General features: G+C 41.2%; 1 protein-coding gene across 1 annotated transcript in view; it reads right to left on the bottom strand.

Moving 5' to 3' along the window:
• The window catches only part of LOC120408134 (urea transporter 2-like), a 356,426-nt gene that overhangs the window by 168,064 nt on the left and 162,562 nt on the right, over positions 1-25,800 (bottom strand). Inside the window, exon 2 of the mRNA XM_039544737.1 lies at positions 8,519-8,668. The gene's annotated coding sequence lies outside the window, so the exon portion shown is untranslated. The remainder of the gene's footprint in view (positions 1-8,518; positions 8,669-25,800) is intronic.

Raw genomic sequence — 25,800 nt, 5'->3', positions numbered from 1 at the left:
AATCACAAGTTTTCCATGGAAAATTTTGACAAAAATGAAAAATCTTTGTTAAAATGTTTGAGTCAGCTTTAATAATTTTCAATCCCTCTTCATGCTTGATTCTAGGCTGTCATACACAGGGGGGAAATTACATTTGTACAGTAGACTTTATATTAATGGACCTACTTGAGAAGAAAAAGTACTACTCAACACACGTAAGGATAACAGTTTCATGCTCACATTGTAAGTGGCTGAATCAGGAAAAGAACCCAGAAGTCCTGGCTCCCCGTTCCTTGGTCTAACCATGAGCCTACTATCTTTAAACAGTTTAACCATCGATCACATGATGGACTGTTCCAGGAATATAAAAAAAGGCAGGTAGCATTGCTCTCTGTGGCTGTCCCCCCACCTCTCCTTTTTCTCCTTTCTATAAAATCTAACTCTTTTGACAAGACACTTAAGCTACAGCTTGAGAAACATTGGTTGGTTGCTCAATGGAAACTACTGTCACTGCTGCCAATGAGAGTCAATGCCATTCTCATTGGAAACACCCTAAGGTTTGATTTACGTGCAGTTAGTACTCTGGGCATATGGGCAGGTTGAGGCTGTCAGTGGTGGATAGAGTCATGTGAAACCTTAATTCATGTTCCATCAGGAGAAGCAAATTATCACTGATAAATAGAAGCTCAGACCACTGGCTTGATGAAGCCTCCAGTTATTGTACTCCCAATTCTTCCTCCCCCACCCAGTTAAAATCATTGACACATGCAAGCAATTACATCCGTCATCCTGCAGATAATGAATCTGTTATAACAATAGAGGAGGGCTACTGTCACTGCTTGTAAACATTGGCCAAGGTTATTTTATAAAACAGTAAAGCCACCCTGTTGCTGTTGTCCATCATTTATTACTTGCCTAATAAATACTTTAATTACTTTTAATAAATAATATATCCAGGCTCACTGAAGTGATAATTTTTTAAATTAATAATTAACTTCATGCAAAGGGTTTTATTGCAAGTACTACTAAAGGAAATTTCTGCCTTTAATCTGAAGTGATTATTCATTATGTGCAGTAAAGGCTCCATTTGCATATTATTAGTGAAGTAACCTTTAGCCTTCCGGGCAACAATAAAGATACGTTTTAACGTTGCCATGCATTAACACTCTTGGTCAGCCTTCCAAAACTAAAGCGATGATATAAACAATATATAATAAAGTCTTTGTTTATGGCCTTCTACCAGCTGTTTTTTTTGATATCCCAAATATACTACGATGACAAAATGTCCAGTAAATGTATTCCAGCAAGTTGTTAAAAAGGTGTTGCCTGCAGATGGTTAGTTGATGGGAAACAATAAATGTGGAACCGGTTAATTCCCTTGAGATCTGAGTAGTAAAATAATATCAGTAAGATTAAAAAAAAGCCTCCACTTAATGGTTTGTGATGTCCTGTACTGCTCTGAATATGGTTGTCATCCTGGTCAGTTGCACAAAACCACCATTGAGCGTTATCTACATTCCTCAACATAGATTTCTTACATCACACTGAAGCACTTTTCTTAGGGACCTTATAATCTTTAGTGTATTTACCCTGGGAGGTTGGGCCGTGCTATTTTCCCCAGTTCACACCTGGGGAACTGAGGCAGAGAGAAACTACAGGTAACATTTTCAAAAGCACCTAAGTGACTTCCAAGCTTAATGTTACCCTGTTCACCACTTAAGTATGGTACTGATTTAACTATTCTGGTTAGGGGTGTGATTTCTTTTAATTAAAATAGGCAAGTGAGTACAATTCCTAGTGGGGGGTTCTCCGTAAAAGAAGGGGAATAATTACGTTGGTATAAGACACTGTTATACCAGTATAATTGTATCCTGGCCAAGGGATTTGTACTGGTTTAACTATACCAAGATAGTTAAAGTGGTACAATTTGGCATGTATAGAGAAGCCCTCAGATTCTACATGCCTAAATCACTTTTGAAAATGTTACGCTAAGTGATTTGCTTGTATGAGAACAACTGCCTTAGCCACTAACTTGTCCCCACTTTCTTACCATATGTAAGCTAAGTAACACAAGATCAGTGTTTTGTCCCAGATTTTGAAATTCACAGAGACCAAACCAAATACGGTTACTTTGTATTACTCATACACCATGTGACACACGCACCTCTGCCCACCCCAATTTAGACCTATTCTCACTTTTAGTGGTAACTCACCACGTGCTGCGGTGATGCAACAAATATCAGACACATCAAATTCTCTCTCTGCCATGCTTTGTTGCTAGAACGAACCCAACCTTTTATAGAGCCAGTCTCCTTTCCCCCCATGCCGCTGTTCTACATGCATTCACATATCAAACAGAGACCTTTGGTTCACCTTTGAATCACTCCTGTTCTCTTCACTGTCGCAATCAGTTCAATCCCACATAAAGTGTAAAGTGCTGACATTTTCGAGCAGCCCAGTGTCTCTCGCAGTCATTGAAGGATCTTTTCAAACACTTAGAATCCTAGATGCCCTTATTTTCCTTAATCAGCTAGCAGCAGCGAGAAAAAAAATGAATTAAAAAAATAATCACCACAAAATTTGCTGTTGCAAACTAATCCCCTCTCCCATTATACTGATGCGGCGAGATCTCCAAATGCAAATAATGTAAACCTGAACACAACTCCACTGACTCGCTCTAAGGCAAATAAATTTAATTCACTCAGCTTCTCATCATCATACAGGCCCTTTAGGGCTAATCATCTGTGTTAACTTTCTCTGGGGTCCTTCTAATGTCTAAGTGCTGCTGACTATTTTGTAGCCAATATACGTGTGGCGAGAGAACAAATTGCCCCACAGTGGGTTTCCTTTCTACAACAGTGGTTTCTCTATTAAAGTGAAAAGAATCAGGTTTATAGTGGCATTGGTTTAAGACTTGGATGGGAGGTTATGCAGCTGACTCTAATGGCTTCATTCAGCAGTTTGCAGACAGGGGTTTTTTCCCTTGGAAAAACTGTACAGTATTTATGCACCCAAATAAACTTTTATGCCCATTTAAAAGCCACGGTGAGCCCTATGGTTTTAAATAGAGGACAATTTTTTCAGGTTACTAACTTTTAATAGGTAACCAGCTTGCTCTTGCAAATGTCTTGTATATATAATTTTAATAGCAGGGCTTGGATACGGGTAAGCTAAAAGGCACATTCCAGTTGTGTATTTTTAGGTCTATTTAAAGAGGATGGCTGTTCTTGTGGCTCAGAGCCTGAATGGGCACTCAGGAGATCTGAATTCAAATCCTGGCTCTGCCTCAGATTGCCTGTGTAAAATGGTGACACTAATACTTTTTCTGTGCTGCCTACGTAGATTGTAATCTCTTTGGGGCACAGATAGGGTGACCAGATAGCAAGGATGAAAAATTGAGATGGGGGGTGGGTAATAGGAGCCCATATAAAAAAAGCCCCAAATATCAGGACTGTCCCTATAAAATTGGGACATCTGGTCACCCTAGGCACGGACTGTCTGACTTTGTGTATGTACAGCACCCAGCATCATCAGGCCCTTATCTATGGTCCCTAGAAACTCTCAGAGTTCCAGCTACACTTTCCCCACTGTGTCCCATCCCCACTGGATTCCATCTTTGCTTTTCTCTTCTACCCATATTATTCCTTCAGTGACCTTTTTTGGCTCAGCTACCATGTCAAGACAGAGATTTCCAAAACCTACCCCTCTTTCTCTGGCCATTCCAACTTCATTCAATCCCATATTGACAATTGCCACTTGGACAGCTGTTCCTGGAAAAATCCGGCCATCCATTTAACTCAGCAGGGCAAAAACAGAACTTCCCACATTCCCACCCAACTCTCCCCTCACTTCAACATCATGGCAAATAACTCCACGACCCTCCCAGTCCCCAGGCCTGTAGTTCGGCCTGGTCCTTAGTCACCCCTTACCAGGCATTCTTATGTTGCCACAACCGCCAGTACTTTCTGGGAAGGCAGTGGATTCTGCTAAGCACCATTAAGGGCCTCACTGTATGTTCTCTTCTCTGGTGAATGAATTGCAAAAACAGACCAAGTGGTTTTTTTTGTTTTTCTGAAGACCACAAGCTTTGAAGAACTTTTGGCTACTGGCACCATACGTGCCCCACTAATTACAGCCCAAACCACCTCCTCCCTAGAGTTACTGGTTATTTAAAAGGATTAAAAAAAAAAAAAGATGATGATGTACGCAGGGTGAAAGGGTGGGTGAGCAAGATGGGGAGCAACGGCTTGGCTCAAACCCAGATGAAGCACTGACCCTCTGGTGAAGGACAATGGTTAGAACTAGCAAAATTCCCCCTCTTACTGTCTAATCCATCTGCACGTCTTTTATCTCTTTTCCCCTTCCCCCCTCCAGATGATGCAACTGCTGTTACAGATGCTACTCTACGCTTTTTATAGCTTCAGGCACAGAGAATGCCAGCTTTGGCATTAATTTATTGCAGAGCTTGTAAAATGGAAAAAAAAGTTTAATAGTTGTATTTTCCACCCATTAGGTTCAGCTTATTTTAGTACAGGGGAATGGCAAGGATGACTGGGAAAGGGCATAATAGCAAGGAAAGCTGCATGGCACCATCCATGATGCTTAGGGTGGAGGAATATATTTTGCTAGTCCTTAAGTGGAAACTTAAACAGGAATGCTTTGGAAATAAAGGCATCAGGCTCTTTTGAGAGCAAGTCACTGATATTTTGTCTCACTTTGTTTCCCTCAATGGCACTCTCCATCCTTGGATAGTTGCATCAGTTATATCCTGTCTTGATCCTTTCTGGCTCCTTTCTGATTGATTTTACCGAAATGATTCACTTATTCATTAGTATTTCTTGTTTCCCTTGACTTTTTGTTTCTATACTTAAAATTCTCTTTTGCCTTTGAAATGGGTTCCCTACGGCCAGGGGCGGCTCTAGGGATTTTGCCGCCCCAAGCATGGCAGGTAGGCTGCCTCCGGCGGTTTGCCTGAGGAGGTTCCCGGTCCCGCGGATTCGGCGGCACGCCTGCGGGAGGTCCATCGAAGCCACGGGAGTAGCGGACCCTCCGCAGGCAAGCCGCTGGAGGCAGCTTGCCTGCCACCCTCGCGGCACCGGCAGAGCACCCCCCACGGCTTGCCGCCCCAAGCACGCACTTGGCATGCTGGGGCCTGGAGCCGCCCCTGTCCACAGCTGTTTAAAAAGAAGAGAGGTGAAAATTGAAGCGCTTGGATGATACTACACTGAGACACCCACTGAGGACAAAGAAAGAGACCTAGATAGGTTAGAAGCACTATTTAGCATGAGCAAATAGCCTAATTACATGCACAAATGGGTATTATGTGTATTGTATTTTCTGCATGCAAATAACCACCATATACTTGCAGCCAGAATGACCTTTACAGTAAAAGAAGAAAAACAATTATGAACAAAAGCATGGTGTCCATAAGAGAGTACGGTATGTGCATCCTCCTTCTTTCACTCTGCACTCAAACAGATACAAAATGGCTGCTATTGGTACATACGTAGGGTTAGGTGGCCTTTGAAGGTGCAGTACACAGAAAACAAGGCATAACAATCCCATAGCTAAATACATGGCAACATGCAGATGTGGGGTTCCAGTGCACACCCATTCTTTGTGAGTGCAGCTTAATCAGGTGTATATAAAAATTGAGCCCTTTGAGTCTCTGAAAATACAAGAGTCTTGTTTAGCATCAATAGCACGTGCACTCTCTGGAGTAAAATGTGGCAAATCACTGCTCTGTACCTGCAATCTGACTAGAAATACACATTGAGTCTACATATTTGCTGTCAGACCAGAAGGGAATTTCCATTATGTAGCATTTTCTCCCCTTAACATGTTCCTCCATATCGCTTGAATAATTAACGTATAGCACTGCCAAGAGGGCAGACTTCTACACCCACGGCCCATATACTGAAGTCACTTGTTTAACCACTTTGATACATGGGTCGGGGTATGTTGGCGATTACAACATTAAACTATCACCTCTGGGACCTCAGGTCCTCATTGGTGTGAATTATGTTCACTCCATAAGAGTAAAGAGTGTAAATCTTCCAATCACATGCATCTATTTTGCTAGCCTGAGGGTGGAAGACCACAAAAAGGGAGAGTGAACCAGTTTGTGCCCCTATGAAAGAGGATCTAGGTTGAGAGAAGGGAAAGAAGGGCTTAAGGGAATAGAATATTAATATCTAATACAATAAATATTGACAGGAATCCTACCTTGGACCCTGCTGCTGATTCATTTTACCCACTCAGGTCAGCTCACTATGTCATGCTCTGGTGGCCTCCTGGCCCTTCCATCACCTTCTCTTGTATGCACTGATTCTCATGTTTCTTAGCAATTAAGTTGTCCAGACAAATTATGGAGTCTATCCCCACTTCCAGGAGGTAAACAAAATGTCCAACAAAACACATATCCAGCAGCCTCACAGTGGATCCTCACACACTCTTTTCACCGTGTTAGGCTTCAGCTCTTTGTCCACACCCCTCCTGGGCTCAGCAGCAGTTCTTTTGCCTTGCTGTTTCAGTGCAATAGAAAGGGACTTCTTTCCCCCCTGGACCCATAAGCAAGTGCAAGCATCAACTCCCTTCCATGCTGTCCAATCCAGGCTACTTCCTTCTATAAACACCCTTCCTCATGGCCTCTCAATACACTTTGCAGTAAGATATCTTCATCCACCATTGTAGCAGGGCTGCAGATCCTGTCTCTCTCACCTCTCCAGTTTCCTATGAACAGGAGAGCTCAGCCAGTCCTGCTCCAGAGCTTGGGACTCTCTGGAGAGACCTTCTTCAGGTTCTCTTGAGCGCAGCATTACCTGCAGTTCTGTCAATCTGTCTCATTGAGCAGGTTGCCTTTTATAGGAAGTGTCACCCCTAAGTTATCATCATATGAGGCCTGGGCACATGACCCAGCCACTTGCCAAGCCCAAGCCCAGGACCCACTGATCTGGCTTGGGTTTGAACTGAGTGTTTAGAAATGAATGTGTCTATAGGGCTCCTCGATTAAATTACTCTCTTATAGTCTAGGATTTTCAAAGGAGCCTAAGTGAGTTAAGCACCCAAATCCCACTGAACGTCAATGAGCGTTGAACGCCTAAAACTCACCTGGGCCTCTTTGAAAATCCTGCAGGCTGGATTGAAAGCCCTGACTGTGACTAGAGCTAGCTGGGAATTTTTTGATGAAAGTTTTTCCATTGAAAAATGCAGATTCATTAAAAACGGATACTTTTCACAGGAAAGCGTTGGTTTGGATGAATTTCCTGTTTTGAGAAAAAACTGAAAAAAAAATGTTTTGAAATTGTCAAAACTTTTCCAAAAATAATAGTTTTTTTGGGGGGGGGAGGAGTATGAAATGACTTTTTGTTTTGAAATTTAAGTTAAATAATAGTAAAAAAAAAAATAAAAATTGAAAAGATTGACATAGAATGAAACGTTTAAAATTATCTAACTGAAACGTTGTGAATGACCCAAACGGATTTTTGTTTTTTTAAATAGAATTTTGGTCTGTGAAAATTTGAGATTTCAATTTTACATCCCAATTTGGGATAGCAAAAAAAACAAAACACAAAAAACATTTCCTGCCCAGCTATATCTGTGTTAAGTTTGACAGTGTAATATCAATTTATATCATGTTCCAAGTATATCACCGGGGGGATCGGATTTCCTGCATCCAGAGACAAGGGCTGGATGGAGGCACAAATAAGCAGTTCTTTAGTGACCTACTAAAGCTACATTTTTATAACAGCATAACACGCAGGCAGAAGAACACAATTCAGAGCCAATAGCTCAAGCATTATAATTCCAGTCATAATCCTGACACTCTGCATGTCCCTGTGTAAATAACCAGTACACCTCCACCTCGATATAACGCTGTCTTCGGGAGCCAAAAAAATCATACTGCATTATAGGTGAAACTGTGTTATATCAAACTTGCTTTGATCCACCGGAGTGCACCAGCCCCACCTCCCCGGAGCGCTGCTTTACCACGTTATATCTGAATTTGTGTTATATCAGGTGGCGTTATAATGGGGTAGAGGTGTATTACTAACCCCAGGCATTCAAAAAAAGTCATGAGTCCTATGTGCTATAATTGTGAAATTGGCTTAAAAAATATGGGTGTTTTAAAAACACATTTTGGCTTCTTTTAATTTGCTTTCTGGTTTCTGAGCCTTTAGGGTGCACTCAGGTAACATTTTTAAGCTTTTGTCCATACGTTTCCAACCCTCACAGTTACTTTTACTTTGTTATAATGAAAGCTGAGATTTTACATATTCACGTGACTCCAGAAGCTGGAGCTTTAAAAACATCAAGTACCATGAGACTTGCAATAAAATCATGAGACTGGCAACATGGAATCACATCACTATCTACAATTGAACACCCCAGAAATGGAATCATGCTATATTAGAAGGCAGTTCTGATCATCTGACCCTCAGTTTCCCCCCTGGGTTCCTGAGGCTTGCTTGAGAACTATACATAATTTTAGTAAAAGCACTATGAAGATCTTGTGTAAGTGTTTAAGGATGGGGCTTACCTCCATGGACTGAAAGGCAGGGTTGTATTCTTGTCTGCCTAAGACACTGTGACCATGGTCCGGGGAATCTGCCGGAAAGCTAGTATAGCTGGGTGAAAAATTTCATCTGAAATGGTTTTTCAGGAAAAAAAAGATGCAGATTCCGTGACCCTGAAAGAGATTTTAAATGTGTGTTGGTTTTGCTGATTGTTTCAAAAAATCAACCAAAAAACCCCCAAACCCAAAATATAGACGTTTCATTGCCACATTTTTTAAATGGAACATTTTGATCATCCTGTTCAAAAAGTCTTTTGATTTCACATTTTTCTTCAACTACATTTAAAAAAAAACAAAACAAAACAAAACACACACCACAAAAAACAACACTCAAAATCAAAACAGAACATTTTGTTTCAGGCCAGACCAAATGTTTAGTTTGATCCACAACTATTTTTAGTTTCCAATTCACTGAAAATCCTGAAAAATTTCAGTTTCATTTTGACCCAAAACGATTATTTTTATTTTTTTGGAATTGCTAGAGAACCAAACAATCCACTATTCGTCCAGCTCTGCTTGGGCCAGTGCAGGCCATCATTGGCACTTGATAGAGGCTATGTCTGCACTACAAACTAGGGAGTGACAGTCCTGCTCCTGTACACATACTCATGCGAGTATCGATAGCAGTGTAGCTGTGGTTGCATGCATAGCAGCGACAGAGGCATGGCTTAGCCATGCTGGGTATGTACCCACCAATTGCAGGCAGTTTCAAACTTGTAGTGTAGACATAGCTGTTGATGCCCCATAATCCACAGAATGAGGACATGATTCCCTGTGGATCCTCAGACTTCATGGGATTGCGAATTCATGATCCCAGCCATGTGTGTGCATGCGCATGTGGTGGGTTTCCACATGTGCAGAAGGGGGAGAGAACGTGGGAATCCACTTCAAAGATATCATTGCCTTCTTTAGATTTACTGACAATTCAGAAGAACAGAACCTGGAGTACTTATGAATCAATGTTCTAACCAAAGTTGCAAGATAGGGTATGGGTGGGGGAATCTGTTCTAAATATGAATCAGATGAGAGAAGAGGATAAGCAGCTCATTCCACATTTTTTGTGTATAAAGAAAAAATGTTTTATCGTGGTGGATTTTAAAGTGGGGGAAATCATCGTCCACAAAGATCTGTTATTGGCCCAGTGCTATTCAAATATCTTGATATTTTTTTCTAGATCATTGGTAAAGTCACTGCTAGTAAAATTTTCAGATGACAAAAATTCATGGAGTGGTAAATAATGATGGGAACAAATCAATGCAGACCCATCTGGATCATTTGGTAAGGGGGGCTCATTTGAACACCACAAAAGTTTTAAACCCAGCAAAATGCAAGGTCACACATCTAGGAACAAAGAATGTATGCCACACTTACAAGATGGGAGTACTGTATTCTTGAATGTAATGAGACTGAAAAGGACTTAGGAGTAATGGTAGATAACCAACTGAATATGTGCTGTCAAGGCAATGCTGTATGAACAAACAGAGAAATATCAGGTTGGAGTAAAGAATGGTATTGCTTCTGTACATGCCAGCAGCGAGACCATGACTGGAATACTATGTCCTATTCTGGTGCCAACAACTTCAAAAACAATGTTGACATATTGGAAAGGGTTCAGAAAAGGGAGTTACAAAAATGATTTGAGCTCTGGAAAACACATCTTCTAAAGAGAGAGACTTAAGAATTTCAATCTATTTAGTTTACCCAAGAGATGGTTAAGAGATGACTTCATCGTTGTCTACTAATGCCTAGGTTGGGAAATTATTTCTGATACTAGATAAGTCATAACATTATCCAGTGGTTGGAGGCTGAAGCTAAAGAAATACAAAGTAGAAAAAAGGTGCAATGTTTTTGTTTTTGTTAACAGTGAGAATAATTCACCATTGGAACAGGATGGGTTCTCCATTACTTGCAGTCTTTAAACCAAGACCAGACATCTTTGTAAAATATATGCTATTGTTCAAACAGAATTTATGGGCTCAGTGCAGAAATTCCTGGGTGAGGTTCTAGGTCCTGTGTTTTATAGGAGGGAAGACTAGATCATCATAATGGTCTCTTCAGGCCTTAAAAATCTACGCTGAAATGTACACAATTTCTTCATGAATTCTTTCCCCCTTAGTAAGGATCCTTCCCAAAAAGGCTACGCTCTGAAAGCGCTATTTAAGAACACTACACTGTTAGATATTCTGCACTATCAGAACATACAATATCAGAGACTTCAGTGTCTAGCATTGCTACTCCTGCTAGTCAACATGCACACATTTGTTCCGTCAGTTATTAGCCATTCAACCTCACCAGACCTTTGTCTTTAGAAGCAATAATATTGAAGACACTCCTCCTCCTGCTCCACTAAGCTCTGTGATAAAAAAAAAAACCCTATCCCCGCTCACCCGAGAGGACCGAATGAGCATCAGAAGTGAGGCAAGATAATTAGGACATGCTCTGGTGTTCAAGGAAGCCTGTAAAAAGACCCTCAATTCTGATACAGAGCAAGAACACCACCATCTTAATCCATGCTGACTCATCCCTAAGGAAGCTATTCACACTGCTTTGTAAAATTGCATTGACAAAAGCCACACATGACCTTAAGTGAGATCATCGCTGTAGCCAGATCATTAGTGATATGAATGCCATGGTGAGACAAGTGATTGCTTGTGAGCATCAGGTTGCTGTAATTGTGTATAGCTGGCAAAAGATATAAAACAAATAATAATAATAAAATAAAGGCCCCAATCTCACAGGTGGATTTGCCATTGTGTACTCCTGAGTCCCTGCAATGAACTGTGGTAAGTACATTGAAGTACCTGGAGTTTCACAGCTGTAAATCTGATGCAACTAAAAGCAGTTATGTGACCCATAGACAGTTTGAGTTGTCATCTATTTTCACATGAGTTAAATGAGCGTGAAACCCTAATATCAGAAAGGGGGTGCCTTTGTATTGCTTCTTACCCAAGTCAATACACTATGCGATCTCACATGAATCCAGGATGTAAAAATATATGCTACCTTTAGAGAACTCACAAATGCATTTTCTTTTTCCACATAGAATAATGGAACTCACAGAACACTGGCTTTTGAGGGTATTTATCTGATGGCAGAATTTGCACGGATGAAAATTGGCTCTGCAGTTCCTGGGACAGGAAAGCAAAGCTGAGCTGGAAAGATAAAGAGTGCTGTCTCTAAGTTATCCCCATTTTACAGACTAGGAAACAGAGGCAGCAAGGTTTGGGGTCTAGCTTAACATGACACAGCAAATCATTAGTAGACCCAGGATAAGAACTCAGGACTCCATGGCTCCTAGTCCCAGGCTCAGATCATGAGAGCTCACTGTCACCCATGAGGCGGAGCAACCTGTCTCCCCAACGAGTTGGTATCCATTTAAGAGCAAATCACTCATGCTAGTTTAGGGTTTCCACAATCACTTAGGCCTGCCACCTTCCCAGGAACTTCCAATCCAATCAGTGTGAGGGGAATGAGGTCAGGTGACTTGCTAAAGACGAATGCTTGGGGAGCAAGGGAAGAATTGAGATAAGCCATAGCCCAGAGAAGACTCTCTTTGGAGAAAAGTTCTATGGTTCATTTAGGGAGACAGGAGAAAAGAAAGGGGAAGGCTAAAAATAACCTTCCCCACACAAGAGAAAAAAAAGAGTCACTTCTCAAAGCAAGAGAGACTAAGGTTGGGAACAAGCTCCTCTTCCCTTATCACCACCTTAGTTACTATACCCAAGGAGTGGGAGGTAGCAAATGTTATACCTATCTTTAGATAAGGGGCTAGGAACGATTCTGGGATTAACAGACCAGGTGAGCCTTACTGCGGAACTGGGAAAACTGGTTGAAATTATCATTAAAAAAGAACAGCAAAATACCCACATGACCATGATATGATAGAGACAAACCGCTTATAGCTTCTCATGTGCTAGCCCCTCTAATGTGCTAGAAGTTTCTGAATGTGTCCATAACATAATGGATAAAGGAAACTGCAGGGGTTACGTGTAAAATATTGAGAGCATGTTGAAAGATGCTGCTGATTTGAAAGAGATTCTCTACACTCAAAAAAAGAGGAAAATCACTGGGAACAGCAATATTTCTAGAAACGGAATTCACTTTTTCACGGTGACCAGTGAAAGTAGTTATAGAGTGAGAAGTAAAGTAACAGAATGGATTAGAAATTGGCTAAAACAAAAAGTAGAAAAAATGGACAGTTTTCAAATATGGCGAAAGATTAATTGTGGGATGGCCCAAATTTCCATGCAAGGGTTTAAGATGTTCATGATTTGGAAAAGTGAAATGGCAATATTTGCAAATGAGAACATTATTTAGGTTACTTAAGATTAGACTAGACTGTTAGGAGCTTCAGAAGGACTTACCATTGCTGGGCCAATGGATCACATGATGGAAAGATTAAATTGTGTGTTGACAAATGTAAGGTAATGCTACCTCTCTACTTTGCCGAGTTGTAAATTAGCTATAACCAGTCATGAAGGAGACCTGGATATCACTGCATTAAAGCTCAGTGGAAACATCTGCTCAACATGCATCAGCATTGTGTGTGTGTGGGGGGGGGAAGCAACCAATATGTTAGCAGGTATAAATAGAGGAATAGAAAAAAAATCCCAAAATATTATACCATTATGCACATTGACAGTACACTCTCATGTGGAACACTATGTTCAATTTGGATCAATCTGTCTCAGAAAGCAGATACATGAGCTCTCTTTTCCCCAGGCAGATCTACACCCCTCATTTTGAAACTTTTTCCATTTGTTGTGGTTTTGACTTCCTGTGGTGGGCTGAACTTTTGCATCGCTAGAGAAGGTCAACTCCACAAGATTAGCATAAAGAGCCTTTGGGGGCTTGCATGCCTTGGATGACTCTGTACCGAAAGGATGTTTATCATTGCACTTTAGACACAGTCAACCTTTCCCCTCCACAGCTAAGATTGTGCAAATAGATTCTCCATCAGCGCTTGCAGAAAGCTGTGGTGCAAGACTATTTCCTATTTTGCAGCCACCAGAAAATGAGCTACGGAACTGAGTTAAGCAATTAGGATTATTTAAGTCGCTCATACTCATAAAACTACAGGTGAATGTGTTCAGTACTGCTAAATACCAGAGTTGTATTCCAGTCCTGATACAAGGTGTTTCCCACACACAGCTCTTCACAAGGTTAATAGGAGAGAGGAACATAAATCTAAATTCTGTTCAGAGGAGAAAATACCTTTTCATCTGGGAACAAAATATACCACTGCCCTGATGCTTTATGATGATGTTAGTGCATTCTGTCCTCCTTAATTCCAATATTTTACCTTCTTTTGGTACAGTTCTTCACAGAGGAGCTTTCATTTAGAGTTACACGCGGTGGTCCCAGTTTTATAGCTTCTTAAACATGCATAATTTATATTCAACAGTCCAAAAAATGACACACTCCCTTATAAAGAATTTGTTTTATTTTGGTTGGGTATTTTCCTGGTAAAATATGTTATCTCCCTAGGGAGCACAATGTACTACAGTAGTGAACTTTGTCTACATAACACTAGCCTTTTAGAGTCCGTTTTGCAGATGGCCGTGTTCACAGCTAATATTGTGCAAGAATGGGCGTCACGGGGTGCTACATATTCGTGTGTTACTTTATGAATTCAGAATTTGGGACTGGGGATCACTCAACCTGAAGAGACATACATTAAGCTGCAGTACTACTGTCCAAAGCCAGGACTAGCTTTCATGGAGTCTTATATTAAGGATTGCCTGGGGCAACCCAGCTGACCCCTTACCTGTAACCCAAAACCCTTCCCCACATGCCTTTTTTCACTGCCTCTGCTCCTCCCTCAGCGTACGTCTTCCCTGCAAAATTAACCCAAGTGATTGGCACCTGGGGCTGAGCACCAGGGTTGGCCCAACCCAGGTGTGAGTGGGTCAATCAAAATGTTCCATTTAGATTTCAAACCTTATTTTCCTTTTTTTTACTATACTTTAACTTACATTTTGAAGCAAAAACTCATTTCAACCTGAAAACCCTTTACTTTTTCCATTTAAGAAATGTTGAAACAGGAAGTTTTGACTGCGGGGGGGGGGGGGGGGGACAGGAAATTCACAGTAACTGACCCTTTCCCCAAAACACTTTTGGTTTTGACAAGTCAACATTTTCTGACCAATAAAAAGTTTAATTGCAAAATCCCCCAGCTTTATTTAACTTCTTTCCTAATGGCAAAAATTGGTGGGAGCATCCAGCACAAAAAATATTCCCCCCTCTCTTTGTGGCACCTCTGAAGTCACATTAGCTCCATGAGATCCCTCAGCCTACATCTAATTGTGCAGACTTAGTTTTGCCCTGTACAAAGTCAGATGCAAGGGAGATCATCAATGTCCAACACTCCACTTATCTGGGGAGGCTGGGAAAGCTTTCTCATGGGCCTGTGAGAACATTTTGACAGGTGAGGAGCTTGAGATTTTCTGGCCAGCCCCTAGATTTTCTCTTCACCCTGTGCTCTGGAGGCAGGATCCTGGAGATGAAGTCCCCAAAGTGCACTATACATGTTGTAACCTACTACTAACAATGGGAACCAATCATCTGTTAAGCGGCACACATGCAGCATCAGTAACAGAACCTAGAACATTTGGCTCCGAAAACAGAGTACCATACATCTGGAACAAAAGGAAGATCTCATTTAGCTACCCTAGTATAAGGGCTGATAATGCACACTGAGCAGACCTCATTCTGTCCAGCAGAAGGCAGTGGTGAGGGATAGGCTATATATCATAAGGCACTGAGATTCAGCCCTGAATCTCAATAGATACCACGGAGCCCTGCCGGAGAATGGAGTCAGCCCACAGCAGTTTATGTAGCAGTTTTCCAAAGTGGATTTTTAATGTGGTTAGTTTATAACCTTTGGGACAGAAAACAGTGCAGGAATAGAAACACTACAATACTGCACTATGTAACCAAACTGCTGCTTCCTTAAGCTCCTATGAGACAGCTCCAGCTCCAGCAGATCTCATCCAGCATCTGTGAAATCACCACCTGCTGAGGCTGGAGCCCAGCAGTGGAGTGGGAACAGGGCTTTGTGATTTAAGGGGAACTGAAATCAAGACCGGAAATGTTCATTTCAATGAGTTATGGGCCGGATGTCCTGCCGCTATTTAGTGCATTTGGCATAGAAAAAATATCCAATTTAAAAAAAAATATTCATAGATGACTTGAAATGCATTCTACTCCATATGCCTTCGCTAATCCTTCAAGCCAACCAGCTCCCCCGAAAGAGAGGACTTTGCTCAAATGTTGGGTAGTGAATACTATTAAGGGTGATACTAAAATAAAAGCTGAATAACTAATGGTTTGATTAAAAGTTTATCTGCACTGATTATATTGGAACATATTATGCCACCCTGGCTAAAATTATTTGTATTACAGGACTGCCTACAGGCCTCCAGTGAAATCAGAGCCCCATTGTGCTAGGCACTGTACATAGACGTAGGAGAAGACACTCCCTGCCCCATAGACCTAAACACATAAGGCAAACAAAGGGGTGCTATAAATGTTATGGCAGCTTTGCAAAGGAACAAAAAGCAGTTAGGCACCAAAATCCCATTGGAAAAAAAAAATCAATGGAAGTTGGGCTCCTAACTCTTTGTGCCTCTCAAAAGTTCACCATTGTCTTTGAGCTGTATTGTATGGGTCTTATCCTCCTCTCCCTTACTCCGGTGGAAGTCAGGAGTTGCTTCCATGAAGTCAAGGAGGGGAAAAATGGATTGAGTGCAGAATTAGGTCAATTTATATCCAATGTAAGATATAGATTGCAATGGATAGACGTGCATGTATGCACTATATATTGTGATGGGGGAGTCACTGATTGCATATAGTCCTACAGGTTCTTTTTCTAACAGGTAAGTGCTGTTTAGCCTCAATAAATGCTGGACTGTTAGTTTTGTGATGTGGGTTCTGTTTGGGGAAGCTGTGGCAAACAGCAAGGGAGTTTGTTCTCTGCTTTAATTTCTCTAACTACAGTCAATTTTTTAATGCAGATTTTTTTCCATGGGAACCATGCATTGGTGCTTGGGTTGAGGTTCCTGAATGAGGGGATTGCATGTTTGCCATTTTTGTCCTGGTGTATACAGAGTTAAAAAAAATTCCACCAAGTTGTGCTAAGAATATACCTAAACTCTGCATTATTCCTGATTTCTCCTGCCACTCACCAGACAATATATTAGCAATCCTCTCATCAGCACTGATTTGACCTTGTTGGTAGCTTCCCAAAGGGATATTCTATCCTTGCAGTTTCTGGATGTTAGCTTTGCCATAGGCTCCCCCAGCCCCATATAGCAAATGCCATGTACTTTCACATAAGGAAAGTTCCAATATTTTACACAGATTTTTGAGCGTTGGCATAAGACCTCTTGGCTCCTTTTTACGCTGAAATTGAGAATGCGTACACTATGACCACTAAAACCAGATTACCATCAAGCAAGTGAAATATGAAGATGAAGCTACCAAGCTCAGCTAGTTAGCATCCCTCTCCATTCATTTCTCTCTCGTTCCATATGTTTTTCATCAGCCATTCCTGCATACTCTTCTCAGGACGCTCTGTCCTCTTGCAGTATCTCTCACCTTTCCCCAGACACAAAGGGATCAAATTCTTCTCTAAGTTACACTGGTGCACCTCTACTGAAGTTAATGGAATGACTCCAGCTTTACACCAATATTACTGAAATCGCATCTTGGCACCAATGCTCTTTCCCAAATCCTTAATGTGCTTGTTTTAGAACGTATTGACAATCTCACGTGTTCTCCTAGCGTCTGGTTTCCTAACTGAAGCTCTTTAAAAAAAATCCTAGCAGCCTATCAATAAACTAGAAAGCAGTTGTGTTTGCCAGGGATTTGGGAGCCTTTGGGGAAAACATTTGCAGTTTTGGGCAATTTTACAGGTCCAGCCACTGTCTCATGTTGCTAAGTAAAAGTAAAAAAAACAAAACAAAAAAAAATAAAACCCCTCTTTCCATCCTTTCTATAAATCTAACTGGAGATGATTAACACTAAAAAGGAAAGTCTAAAATGAAGCACTTGAGTACAAAGACAGGGAATTAGATAAATTCTCCTCACTCCTACTTGGACTTATTTTCTTAATATAAAACATCTACTTAGAATTAGGTCACTGTCTGTGCATTTTAGTTCATGATAGTTCTTCTGATGTATTCTGCATATTAACCTTTCATGCTTTCGCTGTCTTCTGTACAATTTTAAACATATGAACTTTTTAGTTTTCCTTCCAGACATGCCATCTATACATACCCACTATTTTAAAGAGCAGCTCCCACTAACTGCAACAGAGCTATCTTTCAAATAGTTTATCCAGACTTTCAATTGCCAGTGCAAACAACCAGCTCTCAGGAAGGACATGACAACACAACACAAGGACTGTAAAACTGCTCATAAAACATTAGGGCATTAAAAGAATCTAGTAATTTGTAAGTATGGTACAGAATTCTAGCACAAGTCTGCTTGGAAAATAGCAGCACAAGCCTTAATTATTCAGACTATATACAGTGACGTGAGAAAACAGGTATCAATATATTGCCATTTATTTCCTTCAGAGTAAAATTGTGAAACCCTTTCCAATTATGGTTGGAAGAGGTTTGAATAGCTCTGGGAATTGGAAATGTAATGGGGAACTTTTCATCTCCTGACTACTGTATGACTGACACCTGCCATCTGCTTATCCAACATACCGGGGCTTGACGCAGGGACCTACTGTGCTAAAAGTGTGGGCAGCTTCAGCTTGAGCTAAAGAGTGAACACTCTCTAGAAGGGACTGTAACAAACTCATATTCTTTGCAAGTCAGGCACAGGGTGGGACTTGTAACACACACTCACCAGTGGGTCATAAATCCAATCTAGATTGGTACCTAGTACGTGAGAGTTACCATCTGATCAACTCCTCGGTAATCTGTGTGAATTGACTTTGGTCATCTTAGTCTAGGTCTCAGAAAATCTGTCATTTGAACTAGGATGGGGGTGACTGGTGTTTAGGCTAAGGTTTGGACTTGACTGAACCAAAATTTCATATGCTGATTTGATAAGCTTTCAACTCAAGATGGAGAAAAACCATGAGATCACCTGACCTCATTACATTTCTGCTATCTTGGGCTAAATACACCAGCCATACTGGAAATGGAAAATAGGCCCCTCCCCTTTCTGGATGCAGCCTAGAACCAGTCCATTTCCACCAAAATGGACGACCATACTTGGCACTAATTGACACCTTTGCTGATAGTCCCAGTGGAAAGGCCAGACTTGAATGAAGACTGGATTTGTCACTAACTCCTGGAGGTGGCTGCTCTTGGTCTAGGTTGCAGTTAATTTTCGGGGAGAAAATTACACTCCTGTCTGTGCTTCCCTTACTTCAGGGAGAAATAGATGACTTTAGTTTCCAGACTCAGCAATACATTTAAGAAATAATATAGATTAAAAGAAAATTCATTATGAATGTAACTTACTGATGGTTTGCAGTAATTAGTGCACATGCTTGACTGGGCAAACAGACAGAAAGAAGTGTTTTCTGCTACCACCACTGCACAAGCCATCCTGGACTTTCATGTAATGTCAAGGTACGTAACATTCTGTAGCTGAATGGGAACTGCATTCTGTTCACTGCCTTTCAGGAAGTGGAATACATCTTGTAGTACAATCCGCTATCTTGCAAGTAGGATCCATTGTTCATCACCTCTGAGGCCCTGGTTAAAACCTAACTCAGAGCTCTGATCCTGCAACTGGATCTTCACCTGCATCTGGCTGAAGCCCTGTTGACATCAATGGGCCTATATTTGGTGCAGGGCTCTGTGCTAGAATCCCTGCACCTCTTTGGAGCTCTATTGAGTTTAACAGGGCTAGCAGCTCTGATTGTAGGGACTGGTCAGTAAAGCTCTTGTGAAATGATCCTACAGAACCAAAATGTTGGAGAATTACTGCAGATATTTAAAATTTGATTACCAGAAAAATAACCAGTCATTTCATTTCTTTAATTCTGTAATGAATCCTCCAGCAAACAGGAGCAGCAAATGGAGGAGTTTTGTGAGGGACTTCTCCAGGTGAAGTAGGAGTGACTACGCAACCCTTGGGGTGAATTTGTTGTCTGCTGGTTAGTTTGTTGTGTGTTTGCTTGTTTGAAGTTTATAGTGTGGTCTGTTTTGGGGCCAATGGGCTGAGCCAAGAAGCCTTCTAGGCTAGACTGAGAATTTATTAATAAGGCTTTAGCCTACCATTCTTTAATCTCTAATCCTTTAAAGATTCCTTTGGGGACTAACTCAAGGAGAACTGGGGTTTAAAAAGTCAGCTCTTAAATTCCCAGAGAAGATAGCGAACAGAGGGGTTTTGCTAGGGAGTTTAGAGAGGAAGTGTGAGAGCCAGATAGTTTAGAGTATGTTTGTTGGATGTAACGCCACACGAAACAAACAGTAAGCCCCACTGAGAGAGTAAAAATAATGCAGGCAGTAGACCAGTAGCAGAGTGGCCTATCCTGTTTATAGCATTAAATGCAGCAGGTACAATTACCTGCCTTGTGTGCAGGTGGCGTATGTGTGCATTCAGTGCAAGCCACTCATGGCCCTCAGAGACCACGGTTCTTGAGACCAGACAGGCTGACCTGGAGGAGCTAAGGAAGACAAAGTGGTACATAGATCATACATTCAGGGACACAATAGACCAGTCCCACCCTCAGTCTGACAATCTCTGTGCTGTTGAGGAGAATGAAAGTCTCAAGTAAGGAGAACATTGAGTTAGAGCAGAGGGAAACTAATCCCATTTTGGGAGCCTTCTTCCAGATGATGTCATGGTATCCTCTTATGCTGAGAAGACCCTGCCTGGGGAATGGACCCCAGTTATCAGGAAGAGACAGGTTATAGTAATGGGGAATTAAATTGTTAGAAATATAGATAGTTGGGTTTGTGATGACTAGAATAACCAAATGGTGAATTGCCTACTGAGTGTGAAGGTTGCAGGGCTGGCTCCAGGGTTTTTTCTGCCCCAAGCAGCCAAAAAGAGGGGGGGAAAAGCCGCGATAGCGATCTGTGGCAATTCGGCGGGAGGTCCTTCGCTCCGAGCAGGAGTGAGGGACCCTCTGCCAAATTGCTGCCGAATACCTGAAAGTGCCGCCCCGCTCCAGAGTTGCCGCCCCAAGTACCTGCTTGATAAGCTGGTGCCTGGAGCCGGCCCTGGAAGGTTGCAGACCTCTTGAGACATCTAGATAGACTCATGAGCAATGCTGGGAAGAAGCTGATGATCATGGTCCATGTAGGTACCAAGTGACATAGGGAAAGGTAAGAGAGGTCTTGGAGGCCAATTTTAGGCTGCTAGATAAGAGATCAAAATCCAGAACCTCCATAGTAGCATTCTCTAAAAATGCTTCCAGTTGCATATGAGGAGCCAGTTAGGGAGAACTGGAGGGACTCAGTGCAAGGATGAGACAAAGGTGTAGGGTGGAAATGTTTAGATGTATTAGAAACTGCGGAACCTTTTGGGAAAGGAGGAGCATAGAGGAAGGGTGGACTTCACCTAAACCAAAATAGAACTAGATTGCAGGCATGTAATATTAAAATGGTCATTAGAGAAGTTTTTAAAACTAAGAACTGTGGGGGAAAGCTGACAGGTGCAGAGAAGCACGCCGTTCAGACAGTCATTCCTTAGGGGAGGATTTATTAAAGAGCATACTCTATATCCTAGTAAAGAGGAGAGGATAGAAGTTGATAAAAGCACAGGTAGGAGAAGAAAGGAAACAGTCAAATGAAAGAGTCCTAGTCAATTACATCACATGAAGGCCAACTTCTAAATATTGAGAAATTCATATACAAATGCTAGAAGTCTAAATACTAAGATGGGTGAATTTGAATGCCTGGTATTAAATGAGGATATTGACAACAACTTCCATATGAGGAGAGATTAAAAAGACTGGTACTGTTCACCTTAGAAAAGAGATGACTAAGGGGAGGAGGATATGATAGAGGTCTATAAAATTATGAATGGTGTGGGGGAAATGAATAGGGAAGTGTTATTTATCCCTTCACATAACACCAGAACCAGGGGCACTCAATGAAATTAATTGGCAACAGGGTTTAAAATAAACAAAAGCAAATATTTCTTCACACAACACAGTCAACCTGTGGAACTCATTGCCAGGGGTTGTTGTGAAGGCAAAAGTATAATGGTGTTCAAAAAATTAGATGAGTTCATGGAGGATAGGACCATTAATGGCTATTAGCCAAGATGGCCTGGCTGTCCCTAAACATCTGACTCTCAGAAGCTGGGAGTGGACGACAGGGGATGGATCACTTGATAATTGCCCTGTTTTGTTCATTCCCTCTGAAGCATCTGGCGCCGGCTACTGTTGGAAGACAGGATACTGGGCTAGATGGGCCATTGGTCTCACCCGATATGGACATTCTTATCTCCTTAATAATGAATGAATGGGGAGTCTTAGGCGACTTTAATAACCAGGGTTGTTACTAGCCCCCTATAATGTATGTATGTGTGGTAACTGAAGCACAGCTGGATTAGTCTTTAGCTACTGAGTGGCTGCATTCCGTAACATTTTTCAAAGTTGCATCTGGCAGAACTCCCAGAGATTTGATTACACATATAATTGTCTTAACTTGAAAATACAAAATCTGGATGCCTGTATTATGGGAGACATAACGTATTCATGGAATCATAGAGTTTAAGGCCAAAAAAGGGACCATTAGATCATCTAGCCTGATCTCTTGTATGACACAGGCCAGAGAATTTCACCAGTTACTCCACTATTAAGCCCAATAACTTGTGCTTGTCTAAAGCCCATCTTCCAGAAAGACATCCATTCTTGATTTGAAAACTTCAGCAGATGGAAAAATCTACCACTTGCTTGGTAGTTTATTCCAGTGGTTAATCACCCTCACTCTTAAGAATTTGCACCTATTTATAACTTGCAATTGTCCAATTTTAACTTCCAGCCAGGATTTCTTCTGTCGTTCTCTGCTAAATTAAAGAGCCCATTAGTATATGGGCTAAGTACCTTCCTGGGGAGAAAATACACCACAATCAAGTCACCTCTCAATCTTTTTTATGATAAAAAGTTTCTCCTGGTAAGACATTTTTTCCAGCCTTCAAATTTTTTTTTTTGGCTCTTCTCTGCATCACCTCCTATTTTTCAATATCCCATATGAATGGGCACTAATCCAAAGCCCTACCAATGTGTTACTATGCCCATAGCCATCATAAAGGTACTGTACCAAATAGGCCTCTTCCAAAGCCAATTGAAATCAATGGGAGTCTTTCCATTGACTTCAGTGAACTTTGCGGAAGGCCCTGTGTCTCTGGGACTCTTGTAGGTGTTAGACCACCATTTAAGACATTCAATTAATAACAATAGAGGAACAAAAATAAGTCCAAGGCCTTATTTATTTTCATTAATGCTACATTAAGGCTTTGCCAACGTTTGGTTTACTCTGCTGTTGCTATTCTGTAAACTCACCTGCAAAACTACTCTCTCGCTCTCTGATGGATTTAGGCATTTAAATCAACGTGGCAAAAAACCCACTACCATAGTATTTAAAAATACAAAGGATACATTAGAAACAGGTTTCTGCAAACTCTCTTACAGCCACTGTTTTATGGGTTTTTTGCTGTGGGTTTTTTTAAGCAAAAACTCCCAGCTTATGTCTGTGAGCCTGGAGTTTGCTCATGATATAATTGTTGCATAAAAATTACTGGCAGGACATATACACAGATCCCTCATACATCACTAAGCTTTCCCACTAAACTGGAAACTAGAAACATATTTTAAGTCTGGGACTGGTTTTAAACTGTGGGTATACAGGGAGGAGTTAAAACTAATACAAAGCCATTCCACTGGTTCAGTTGAGGGCCAGGTGCATGGGCTCTCCTTAAAAAAAAAAAAAGTGGGTGTGTAGAATTAGTATGTTGGATCTGGGTTTAGGAGGTTCTTTTAAAATATTCTTTATATCTCAAAGATTTGAAAAATCATATTTCATTCTCAGTGCAACAACATGTTCCACACATGCAGACATGGTCTGTCATTTTGTACCCAGGCTTTCCAAGTTAAGGCTGGCAATTATATAAAAAAAAGTCACAGTTTTGTTTTATAAAGAACAATAAGTTTCCTCAAACAAAGCATCAAAATTCTGAATAGCTGCGCTCAGATTAACCACAGATCTGACACAATTTCAGATCTAGAGGCTGATTAACTTTGACTCATAGTATAAAAGGCCCATGACCAATTATTATTCAGAAAAATCCTGCTGTTTAGCCAAAGAGCATACAGTGCAATCCAGTACTTGATGTGCTTGTGATAAACGTTCACATGACAAGGTTATTTGGTGTACAGCGGCTAGAGTGGTTGTCATAGCAACCTGTTCACAATGCCCATAAATCTGATGTGTAGTTATCCTTGCTGTGTATGCAAAAAATACAAAGCCAACTCAAGCAGTTTAATTTCCAGTATTGACTGTCACAAAAAAAAAATTCTAAGGTAATAGACTTCCCTGTATTATATTCTTTCACAAGAAAGGCACTCAAAAAGCTGAAACACTCTCTTGAAAGCCAAAGAGACTTTAAAGACAATCATTATGGGAGAGAGTGCAGGTCACCATTAATATCAAGCATGACAAAAAAGAGAAATCTGTTGAAAATCTGAGCCTCAGTTTATTGATTGTTTTCTGTTACCCAGGCAAACAGCTGAGTGTAAGTTAAAAATAACCTTCTTTCTTTCTTTCTTTGTGTGTTCCAGAAATGATTAGCTGAAACACTCTGGAGTCAGATGTCAAGTAGGCTGTGATAAAAGGCCCTTCCCCATAGCAAATTATAAACCTAGGCTATCTTATTGTCAAGCACATGATAAACTTCAAGAGAAAGGTAAAGAGATTGCTTACTTCTGAAGGGGAAGAAGGGGTGGTTTGGAGATAAAGGCATGGGATTGGGAGGAAGGAGATCTGTGATTCCATTCCAGCTACCATCAACCTCTCCTGTGTGACTAAGTTACTTAAATTCTGTGCCTCAGTTTTCCCCATCTGTAAAATGTGGAGGTTTTCCTACTTCACAGGGGTAAGATGACAGTGATAGTCCCTTGCCCCCATCAGAAGAAATAGGAACCGGGAGTAAAAGCACCTACCTCCACCTTGAGTAAGGGGGAAGCACCAGACCACTCCCACAAGCACAATGCCTTCCTAAGCTCTCCTTGGGCCATTGCATCTCTACCCAATGCAGGGCTCTGTCTACATGGTACAGTTTGGCCCCGAGGGGGCTATAGAGGAGATGATCCTATAAGTATGACTTTCTAAATCTTGTATTTGGCACCTACAATAGACTGTACAATGAGTGATGCACTAGAAATACATATATAGATATTTGTTATGAGGCTAAAGTCATTAGTTTTTATAAAGCCATTTGAGATCCTCACATGGAAAATACAAAGTATTATTGTTATGTGGAATTGCTTATATATAGATACTGCTCTAGGATCTTGCATACAACCAACGTGGGAAATCTCCAGACTGAAAACTCAAAGTTGTTTGTTCCACCAGAGGGCATCTTTTGCCATCCTTTGTGTTGAGTAGAATTTATGTTCTCCCTAATGCTCCAAAGACCCGTTACTTCCACAAGAAGATACAAAGGACTATTTAAAATATTGAGAGAATGCCCCCAAAGTTACAGAACCTTCTGCTACATGAGGAGGATAGTAGATGGTTGGTGATCAGTAAGGATACAATTTTGTCACGGAGGTCACGGATTCTGTGACGTTAAGAGACCTCCATGACTTTTTGGCATCAGCAGTGCACCGCGGCTGCGGCAGGGGCCCCGGAGCTGTCAGCCACCCCAGATGGGGCTCTGGCTTCAGCCCTGGCCCAGTGCTCAGCCCCATCCCCTTGTTATTTAGTTAAAGTCAGAGACAGGTAACAGACTTCCATGACATTGCCTGCGACCTGTCCATGACTCTTACTAGAAATAACCATGACAAAATCTTACCCTTATTGATCACCAATTGTGGAGACTAAAAAGTTCCAGGTATCTCTCTAAACTCAAAGATACCGTATAACAATAAAGAATGAGAAACAGATGAAGAACACTATCATTTAGTGTCTGCAGCGAGGGGGAAAAAAGACCTGCAGTAATGTTTAGAGGCTTTTAAAATATGTACAACTTATAATTTACTTCCTATTGGGTATGTTGACAAGTAAAATTAATAGAGGCAGAAAGACAATTTTGGACAGCCC

This window comes from Mauremys reevesii, linkage group 6 (genome assembly GCF_016161935.1).
Source record: "Mauremys reevesii isolate NIE-2019 linkage group 6, ASM1616193v1, whole genome shotgun sequence".
In the NCBI taxonomy this organism is placed as follows: Eukaryota; Metazoa; Chordata; order Testudines; family Geoemydidae; genus Mauremys; species Mauremys reevesii.
Note: the sequence above shows the minus strand (reverse complement) of the source record. Positions and strands in the feature narration are given on the sequence as shown.